The 10,333-nt window shown below is 40.3% G+C and overlaps 7 non-coding genes across 7 annotated transcripts; all 7 read left to right on the top strand.

Moving 5' to 3' along the window:
* The first annotated feature begins 5,063 nt into the window (after positions 1-5,063).
* Positions 5,064-5,135, top strand: trnae-cuc (transfer RNA glutamic acid (anticodon CUC)). The gene has a single exon. It is a non-coding gene; the product is annotated as a tRNA-Glu (tRNA).
* A 553-nt stretch (positions 5,136-5,688) lies between these two features.
* On the top strand, positions 5,689-5,761 carry trnak-uuu (transfer RNA lysine (anticodon UUU)). Its single transcript has one exon. It is a non-coding gene; the product is annotated as a tRNA-Lys (tRNA).
* A 148-nt stretch (positions 5,762-5,909) lies between these two features.
* trnat-ugu (transfer RNA threonine (anticodon UGU)) lies at positions 5,910-5,982 on the top strand. Its single transcript has one exon. It is a non-coding gene; the product is annotated as a tRNA-Thr (tRNA).
* Positions 5,983-8,035: 2,053 nt separating this feature from the next.
* trnak-uuu (transfer RNA lysine (anticodon UUU)) lies at positions 8,036-8,108 on the top strand. Its single transcript has one exon. It is a non-coding gene; the product is annotated as a tRNA-Lys (tRNA).
* A 179-nt stretch (positions 8,109-8,287) lies between these two features.
* Positions 8,288-8,360, top strand: trnat-ugu (transfer RNA threonine (anticodon UGU)). Its single transcript has one exon. It is a non-coding gene; the product is annotated as a tRNA-Thr (tRNA).
* A 1,151-nt stretch (positions 8,361-9,511) lies between these two features.
* Positions 9,512-9,584, top strand: trnak-uuu (transfer RNA lysine (anticodon UUU)). The gene has a single exon. It is a non-coding gene; the product is annotated as a tRNA-Lys (tRNA).
* A 345-nt stretch (positions 9,585-9,929) lies between these two features.
* Positions 9,930-10,000, top strand: trnag-ccc (transfer RNA glycine (anticodon CCC)). The gene has a single exon. It is a non-coding gene; the product is annotated as a tRNA-Gly (tRNA).
* Positions 10,001-10,333: the final 333 nt, after the last annotated feature.

Below are 10,333 nucleotides of genomic sequence, written 5' to 3'. Positions count from 1 at the left end.
TTCCCACCTGCCCCTCTCCCCTGTACAAACTCAGTACAGTCAAGCTGTCAGTAACTCTTTCAGTTAGAGTTTGAACTCACCCAGTGCCCAGACAGAGACCAGCAACACAAGAACAGGCTTCATTTCTCTTCCTTTGTGGTCTGCCTACAAGAACAAGGAAACACACAGTACGTTACTTTTCTGAGTTTCAATCCTTTACAGAGGTTTTAGGAAGTTTGACAGTCTCTCTCTCTCCTACAAGAACAAGGAAACACAAACTGTATATTACTTTTTTAGTAAGTTTTGCTTTACAGAGGTTTTTGGAAGTTTATTAGTCTCTCTCTCCCTCACCCCCTCCTGCCACTGTTTCTCCCTTTTTGCACACATTAAAAAAACAACATCTTTGTCTGAAGCCAGACATCAGTATCTACAATCCCAAACTGGAAAGGCCTTCTTACCTTCAAGTCTAAGTGAGTTACTGTCTGACTCACAAGTCTTCTATCTCCTCCACGCACAATTTCAAGTAAACATTCTTTATCACTGTGTCTTAATTTTCTGTATTCTGATATCTGTGTCTGTATCCCGTTGAGTATTGTATTTATAACATGTAGATCATTTCCAGTTTGTGTATTTGTGTGTCTGACTCAAGTTCTCCACTCCATGATTGTTTTGGCTATCACAGCTGTTGTGGTCTCCTTGCAGTAAGACACAGAGACACTGTTCTTCACTCTGAGAGACAGACCTGCAGTGAGATAGACAGACACTGGTCTTCACTCTAAGAGACAGACCTACAGTGAGACAGACAGTTGGGAGAGGTTGTTTTATACCTGATTGACTGTGAGGTGTGTAATGGACGAGAAGCAGGTTGGGCTCCTAGCTCTAGAAACACTGTTCTGTTAACTTCAAAGCCTGCAGATCCCTGAAGACACATTCTTATCTGTAGTAATAGTAGTGCTGAAGAGTGTGTGAGGTAAAACTGATGAACTCAGGTCTCAGCACCCAGGGGATCTGTGATATTGAATCTCATAAAGCATCACTGACACAGGACCACCTGTTCCACTTAGACCATCAGAAAACTGGAGACTCTCCTCTATGCACTACAACTTAAGCCACCAACACCCTCCCTCTGTTGTGTGCAGAGTCATGTTAGAATATGTGTGATTCCATTAATTCTAATTCAATTATCTTTTTGGGCTTGAACAATTAATTACAGTGTCACCTAAGATGTAACAAAAGAACATTAACAGACATTTACAAACATATTTTTGGACATTTACATACAACTCATAAACATATAGCGGTATTGAGAGATAGGCTCAGTCTATTCCTAAAGCTGTGACAGGAGATCATATACTGTATTGTTATTATTGAAAGACAAGCTCCATATCTATTCTTTAGGTTGTGAGAGGAGATCACACACTGTCTGACTCCGACTCTGATCTTATCCAGATTGACTGTCAATCCCCAGTCTCCAATCTCCTGTCTGCGATGGCCTGGAAATTAACCTATATCATCAGTTGATTATGTATTGAAGTCTTGATGCTGAATGTATTCTTCAACATAAAACTCCTTCGGTTTAATAACATATTATAATACTAGTTTAATATATGCTTGTGTAATGTGTAAGCTTGTATAATAGTTTTTATTAAACCAACTAAAGCAGTATCTCTGCATGTTAATACTAATTGATTGGCTCTATAAAGTATTGCTTATGTTTAAGCAAATGTGAATTAAAACAACAGAATGTAAGAGAGCTGAAAACAGTTTGTGTCCTGACTAACAGAAAAACAAACCCAGTAATGTTTTAATTATTAATTTTCTTGGTAAAAATATTGTTTTACAAATTACTCCACCACCACTCTCCGTATTGCTCAGTCAGATATGTGTGAGCTGTGCGCAGATCACTGGTAGAATATATGCGATTACATCTCATGTTGTGTGTGAAAAGTGTGAGAGCATGTTTAATGAAATGTGTCCCACTTACATTGTTTGATAGTTAATATTATCATCTCCTCCTGCTTTTTAATAATAATAACAATAATTGCTTACACTTATATAGCACTTTTCTGGTCACTCCACTCAAAGCGCTTTACAGGTAATGGGGACTCCCCTCCACCACCACCAATGTGCAGCATCCACCTGGATGATGCGACAGCAGCCATAGTGCACCAGAACACTCACTACACATCAGCTATCCAGTTGGGAGGGGAGCAGAGTAATGAAGCCAATTCAGAGATGGGGATTATTAAGAGGCCATGAGTGGTAAGGGTCAACGGGAAATTTGGCCAGGACACTGGGGTTACACCCCTACTCTTTTCGAGAAATGCCCTGGGATTTTTAATAACCACAGAGAATCAGGACCTTTGTTTTATATCTCATCCCAAGGACAGCGCCTTTTTACAGTATGGTATCCCCATCACTATACTGGGGCATTAGGACCCACATGGACCACAGGGTGAGCAACCCCTGCTGGCCCCACTAATACCTCTTCCAGCAGCACCCTTAGTTCTTCCCAGGAGGTCTCCCATCCTGGTACTGACCAGGCTCACACCCACTTAGCTTGCCAGTTGTGAGTTATGAGTTGCAGGGTGATATGGCTGCTGGCTAAGTCTTTTTGTTAAAAAGACTATAGGATGTCAGCTTCAACATCATGGCCTGGTATTTTAAGGAGCACGCTGTACATTCAGCTGCTCAGAATTTTTTTTTCCACAGCTTCTTCAACACTGATCAAGATAGGGGAGTTTTTAAAGTTTTTCTTCTATGGTGTGAGTGATGGTGAGATAACTAGATGACTGCCTAGACCCCGGAGGCCGCTAGGGGGCGACTTCAATGTACAACACAACACATTTTTGATCAGCACGTTCAAATATGAGCGGGAAATTCCCGACAGCGTCGCTTTCTGTTGCTGGTGTGTGCTATCCTTATCCTGGATTTTCCACCCAAAGAGTTCACACGGCTTATTTTAAAGAGCAAAGTCTGAAATGTGAAATTTTCATTTCAATGTCAGCTTGAGTCTCTGCACCAGTTCAAGTACATGACGTTTGTCACAAAACAACTAAGAATTAGCCGTACACAATCACTTGCTTTATGTGTTTATGGTCTGTCATTCATTACCTGTTACTTTAGCTTCACGTTTATGCATGGTCGTATTGTATTTTCTCTTTTATGTACAATGTTTGTAAACTGCCTTGAAAGTTATCTAGAATCAAAACCGCGATGGAAGAAAAGCAGCTGACGACACCAGTTCCCACACAAATGAAGGTAATTTAACAATAAGAAATAAACTTGGAGGCACAAGTCTAATAATACAACAGCATAGACATGTAGTTTGATATTCAAACGTATAAAATACAAAAATACAGAACTTGTAAAATATTGAAGCAGATCTGTATATCGACCGATAAACTACAGTAATTTCCTTTTTTAATCTATTTTGAAGAACAAACCAGACGGTGATTCCTCTAACTTAATTTCACGACCGGAATTGTTCAAATACCTCGTATCTATGTACCGAAGAAAACGGCTGATAATCAAAATTGGAAAAGATAAAAAGAGCCGAGACAGATTTTTTGCAGGTAAAATGGATTTGTATTTATTTCAAGGAGCACGGGGAAACTGTAGAATCAATAACGCTGTTAAAATAAAAGAACAACCCCACCCATTATTATTATTATTATTATTTTTAACCCCATCCATTATGTTATATATATAACATTGTAAACTGGGAAACACACGTGTATTGAAAATCCGATTGCTGCCAATTTGAACAGGGGGAGGGATCAGCTCTCCGACACGTGATTGGCTAAACTCCTGGCCAGAAGCTTGGTAGCAGGGAGGGCTGTGATTGGACGACAATAACAAAGAACTAGAAAGGACGCCGTGATTGGACAATTCTTAGTAAAGCTAGGTAGTGATGGGGGCTTTGAGTAGCCAGCGCTGGCAACGATGCGCAAAGACCTTTGGCTGCGGGTCGATTCCTAAATACCCAACTGAGAACAGGGGTGGCGAGGAGTTCTTTTCAACTCATGTCAGAAACCGACAAACTATTTTTTTTAAAAATAAAACTCCAAATATACATGACATTGCGCTCGTTTCGTTATTCATATTTAAAATGTGATTTGGTAAAATGTAATTTGCCTTCACGGGTACTTAAAACTTCAACAATGTGAATACACTCTTAAAGGGGCCTTACGCCACCCAGTGAGTGATTACAGACGATGCATTTTTTGTGTTTTAATGTAAAAATACACCCCGAGTCGAAATCGTGGAATAAAACATTTCGACAAGAAATAGTATAACAACAAACAGCGTGGAACGAAATGTTCTGTTAATTATTAACATTTAAAACCATAAACAGTTTAGGAAAGTCGACGTTACATAGAGGGATGACAGTAATTAAAGGTACAGGCGACTTTTTGGTAAACAGTTGTTTCCAAGTCTTGGCTGTCGGACAGACAGCATCTTGCAGCCTAATTTGCTATAGTGGCTTTTATTTGGCGATTACTTGCAAAACAACAACAACAAAACAAATGTACATAAAAAATATTGTCCTTGTTTTTATTTTAAAAAAATCAGAAAAAAAACTCAAATAAGATTTGAAGTATCTGCATTCCAGCAATTGGATGTGGAATTCACTGCTGTCTTTAACATGAAGTACACTCAGCCACAACATCACCGCGTACAGATTTATATTTAGTTCGAACAACGACAAAGGAGTTGAACGAACAACGCTTTTAATTAGCAGTTCTTTTACATAAGAAAACTGTTTTGAAGTAAAGACAAAAGACGGATACTTTCCTCGGGAAAAAAAGCAAGAAGGGAAGAGGTCTTCGACACGTGATCAACTAACCGGCACACGATTGGCCAAAGTCCTGGCCTGAATCTTGGCAGCAGGGAGGGCTGTGATTGGACGACAATAACAAAGAATTTGAACGGACGCCGTGATTGGACACTTCTTGATTGGCTAAGGCTACGACAAATGAACAGCTGCTCTCCGCTACAAGAGAGATAATTGGTTGGTTCATGGCTATTTCTTGGTAGCTATACGGGCAATAGTTGGATGGGGTTGCAAGCTACATCATCAGTCCCTGGTGGTCTAGTGGTTAGGATTCGGCGCTCTCACCGCCGCGGCCCGGGTTCGATTCCCGGTCAGGGAATGAGTGTTTTTTGTGCAGAAAATATTTTGACCACGTAATATTCAATTACAGATTTCAATCGATATTTTAAACGTAGTGTTCAGAGCTATCGCTTTTACCACATTTACACGACTCACAGTTCATTTCAATCCCCATAGCTTTAATGGGCGTGACTGTTTTCAGTGTCGCCAAAGCGATTACTTTCGCACACAAGAAGAAAAAAGAGACGTAAAAAAATCTCAGGATCAATGTTATATATATATATTACATATGGAGGGAAATATATAAAGAACTGGAATATACCGGAACAGTGTAGTAAGTATATACCAGCAGTCCTCTTGCGCTGTAATTGAAATGAAATGCTGAAGCAACTTTCACCTCCCAGCGCTAGGGTCTCCGGGGACAGTTCAGTAAAGCCTGAATTCTCTACTACTGCTACTACTACACATCAACAGCTACTGCTACTACTACTAATAAGAAAAATAATAATTCGTTGTATCTCTATCACGACGGAAAACAGAATCAGGAATACATGTAGACTGTCCTATGCTTCACAGAAAAGCTGTCCGTTAGAGCCCGGATAGCTCAGTCGGTAGAGCATCAGACTTTTAATCTGAGGGTCCAGGGTTCAAGTCCCTGTTCGGGCGATGCTTTTTTTTTCGAATTTATCGCGAACATTCCAAGCTAGTTTCCAGTCTTTTTTCAACATTGCGTGCCCACTAACTACGTCCTTAATTTATCAGCTGGGGTCTCGCAGGCTTTCTTTATGAACTGACCGGGAAGCCTTTCGAGAGCGGCTCCATAGCTCAGGGGTTAGAGCACTGGTCTTGTAAACCAGGGGTCGCGAGTTCAAATCTCGCTGGGGCCTACTTGCGGTTCATTTTAACTTAAAAGCTCAAGGTATAAATTTGTTGTTTTTTTACCATTTGAGTATATCACAGATATATATGTGACATTAATATCACAGCTGAAAGGTCTGAGTTTTAAAAACATACAGTTCTTCGCAGAAATAACAACCCTTAGTATTAACCTATATGCATGGATTGAAGCTGCTGTGATTCCCTTGTTGTCACGAAGGAAGACATGCGACTGTTGAACATTGACATTTCCTGCATAATTTTTCCTTCAGCATTTCCAGATGCCAAAAGAAATAATAATAATAAAGTATACAAACATCCCTCAATTTGCAAACAACCAGCTTAAACCTGGCACTTTTACAACATCTACATTTATATTTATATTTATATCTATAGTTACTCTGTGTTCTGTGTACTGTTCTGTTCTAGTTTGTTCTTGTGCATCCGGACTGTGAGTAACCTTGTATTGTATTGTATTGTATGTATTGTACCATTATTATATAATTCGTTACACTGTGGCTGTGTTGTGTGTGTTAAGCTGCTGTTGCACTGCAATTTCCCTCACGGGATCAATAAAGTATCTATCTATCTACAAAAGTAAATGTGTTACTTTGTTTGGGGGGGGGGGGGTTAAGTTTATCTAAAATATTATGGAAAAGTCTGATTTACTCGTATATTTGCAGTGGTTAACAACACTTACTATTCCACATCATATAATATTGCTAGGAGCTATTAAGTTATTCTATTTACATGTAAGACAAGTTAATGCAGTAATGCCTGTGCCTTAGATTTGCCACGTGTACACGGATTCTTATTTGCGTCATTCTCTCAGGACATGCGCAGTACAAGAGACAACACCACACAATGTGCACAGGACATTACAAAACAGGACATAATGTGTACTGTAACATTATATTACTTGCAATGTTTTGTAAAAATATATTATCTTAAAAATTCTAGATATGTTTCTCATTTTATACATTTTTATTTATAATGTTTACTTTAACTTTATTTACTTTCACTTGAAATAATAAATAATAACAGTCACAGCTGACCATCATGCACAACTATTTAAAACGGGTAGTACAAACACAGTAGCCAAGTAAAAAAAAAGTGCAGAGGCGCGTTGAATTCCGAGGTATTACGCAGTTAGCTGATAATGATGCACACATTTATATTTAATATTGTTTGTGGTTAGAGAACAACATATTACTTTGTAACAGGTGAAGGTTTATTCTATGCTGAAAAGAAGCCATACAACGTTTCAGCTGTGGAGCCTTCTTCAGGTGTGTGAGAATAGAAAATTACTAAATTGGCACGGTTTGTTCCTTCCCTACTCCAGGGTATATCCCTATATCTGCATTCAGGGCTGAATATATAACCAGTCTGCGCACTCTGGGATCTGGAATGTGCCCAGTCGATCGCTTGGTGCTCGATTCATTTTACCGGGTCGTAAATGATTTTAATCGAATGAACGAATGTTCGGGGGATTTGTGAATAAAGTACATCCGATTGCATTTCTGCCGAGTCTTTCAATTATTTCCGAAGAAAATAAGCTGTGCTTCACTTCTCTTTTTCGTTACATTCTCTTTTTATTTTTGGCAGGAAGCTCACAACTTTTGTTTTCCTGATCGTACTTTAAACTACTCGTTTTCTTCGCATCTCGTATGAATTGTTTGGACTTGCTCATTATTTGAGCACAGTGTATGCCTTTTGTACATGAAGTGTGCAGTGAAGTGTTATGTCAGAGGCGCAGATAAATGATTCAGTTAACTTCTAGGGAGTGTATTCGTAAAGCATATTTTTTTTTACCTCCATTGTACTGATAAAACAGGATTAAAGGGGATTGGCTACACAGCATGGTACTGCTCCGCCTGATTTAACCATTTAAAAACACACACCAAGCCGGATGACAGCCTAACGAACCCTCGACGGTGTATAATATCTACGAATTTCCACAGCCATGTAATATAAAGATTTCAACATACATATCCGGCATAGGAGAAATTACTGACCCATGCGTTCTTATTGCCATGAGCCGCAGATATGGTCAAGACTTCCGAAGCCCGGATAGCTCAGTCGGTAGAGCATCAGACTTTTAATCTGAGGGTCCAGGGTTCAAGTCCCTGTTCGGGCGGATGTTGTTTTTAGGTTGTTAATAAAAATTATTCTAAAAAATATCTGTTAAACTTAAATACCGTTGAATTTTAGGCAGTAGTTCCTGCCTACTCAAGTTTTTCTTCACTGCACGATACTGGGCACAATGCGCTTATACTGACTTTTTAAAAAAAGCCAGCAGAAGTTAACCTTATAGGAGGCTCCATAGCTCAGGGGTTAGAGCACTGGTCTTGTAAACCAGGGGTCGCGAGTTCAAATCTCGCTGGGGCCTTGCTCTGCTTTTCATTATTTTCCTAATAGCAGCAACTTGGAAGATTTGGAAGACGTGACGGAACATAAAGTATACATGGAACAAGTAATAGGTTTATTCCATGCTGAAGAAGCACACCCGACGAAGGCTCCACAGCCGAAATGTTGTGCTTGATTTCTCTTTTCAGCTCTTTTTAGCATGGAATTAACCTTAACTTCTTCCTATACAGCCTAGGCATGCTGACACAGCTACCCACATAAATCTGTATTTCTTGGATTTCCCACACCAGCCTCTAGAAACCCAAACGTTTCACTGTTTTCTGACAGCTTGAAAGTTTATGAAATCATCTAATGGAATATTACGCTCTCACCCGATTCTGGAATTTAAAATAATTCAATTAGTACATGTGTGAACGTTAATAATTTTAATTAACCTTTAAAAACAGTTCCCTAACTTCTTTTAAGAAATGAGAAAGCGTCTGTAACCGCTTGTACGTTCTTAAAACTGAATCTCTACAATGAAAAAATCAAATTATCCGTTGTGCATTATTGGAGAAATTGCTTCCTATAGTAAACGTGTAACATTCCTGGGAAGATCAAGAGAGTAGAGTAAAACGCACCAACACCGTCAAACAAGGACTTAAACCCTGAACCCTCAGATTAAAAGTCTGATGCACTACCAACGGAGCTATACAGATTCTGAAAAACCTCAACAGTTTTTATGTTTCTCAGACTTATTCCTATAAAAACAGACGGAACTTTGGTAACGCTCAGTAGTTTTTAATCCTTAACTATTACCATAACTGCGCAAAAAAACTCATTAACACCTTCAAAATGCAGACAAACACACTTTTAAAAGAAAAACTGGGAATCCATTTAAGCGAAAGCAACGAAACTGAGCCCAAAAAATGAAAAATATACACAATAATGTAACGCCCTCAATAAGAAAGGCCACAGCTATGAAATATTCAGACATGTTAGATAAAGTCTCTTCATTAGAAGATGTATATGTTCGTCTTTTAAGGCTCCCTCCTATCTTTTGTATGCGGCCCTCCTCATTGTAGGGGCACAGAAGGGCGGCGCGGCGCTGCTATAGAGACCAGATAGCTCAGTCGGTAGAGCATCTTTGAGGATCCTGTATGTCCCTGCTGCTGCTCCTCCTTCTGCCGTAGAGCCCGGGTAGCTCAGTCGGTAGAGCATCAGACTTTTAATCTGAGGGTCCAGGGTTCAAGTCCCTGTTCGGGTGTTATGGTGACTCTGGTCTAAGCCCCACCCACTGGGCTTTTGTTTGCGGCCCTCCTCATTGTAAGGGCACAGAATTCCACATTAGCAACGCAGAGGTCCTTGTGTGCTGTTTGTCCTGGACGTAGTCAAAGGGGCCTGGAAGACGACAGTGAAACAATGGTGGTACGTCTTTGGCATTTTTTTCCTCTTCCGTCCTCTTGTCGTTGCAAATTCCCAAAGCTTCAAATTAGGCAGGGCAGAGGTAATTGTGGGGTGTGTGGGCTGGGCAAAAAGAAGGCTTTTGCTCCCTTTTGCCTGTGGGAGGATAAGAGGCTTAAACTGTGGTGTGAGCAAGCTCTTTCCGTGGGCGCCAGTGGTGTAGTGGTATCATGCAAGATTCCCATTCTTGCGACCTGGGTTCGATTCCCGGCTGGCGCAGCCTGGGCTCTAGCTTGTGGGCGTTGGAGCAAGCACTGATTAATGGGTGAGGTGTGACTCTGGGTGATTGCTGGCCCCTGCTGAGGAAAACTTTCCAAATCAAAGCCTCAACGGATTGAGTAGGAGGAAGTGGTTACTGGATGAATGACAATCAATACAGAAGGTGCTGCTTGCTTTCTGGGGCTATACCTTGCCTCCTCTTTAACAGCTTTGTACTCAAACGTCTACTGCAATGGTGAAGCTTACAGAAAGGGTGCCGGCGATGGGCTCCACCGAGCGCCTCCTTTAGTCTCACTTGTCTTTGCGACTAGGTTTTGAACGCACCAGCAATGA

The sequence above is a fragment of the Atractosteus spatula genome, chromosome 6 (assembly GCF_055471065.1).
Source record: "Atractosteus spatula isolate fAtrSpa1 chromosome 6, fAtrSpa1.hap1, whole genome shotgun sequence".
In the NCBI taxonomy this organism is placed as follows: Eukaryota; Metazoa; Chordata; class Actinopteri; order Semionotiformes; family Lepisosteidae; genus Atractosteus; species Atractosteus spatula.
The sequence above is the reverse complement of the archived record's forward strand: the minus strand, read 5'-3'. Positions and strand labels throughout refer to the sequence as shown.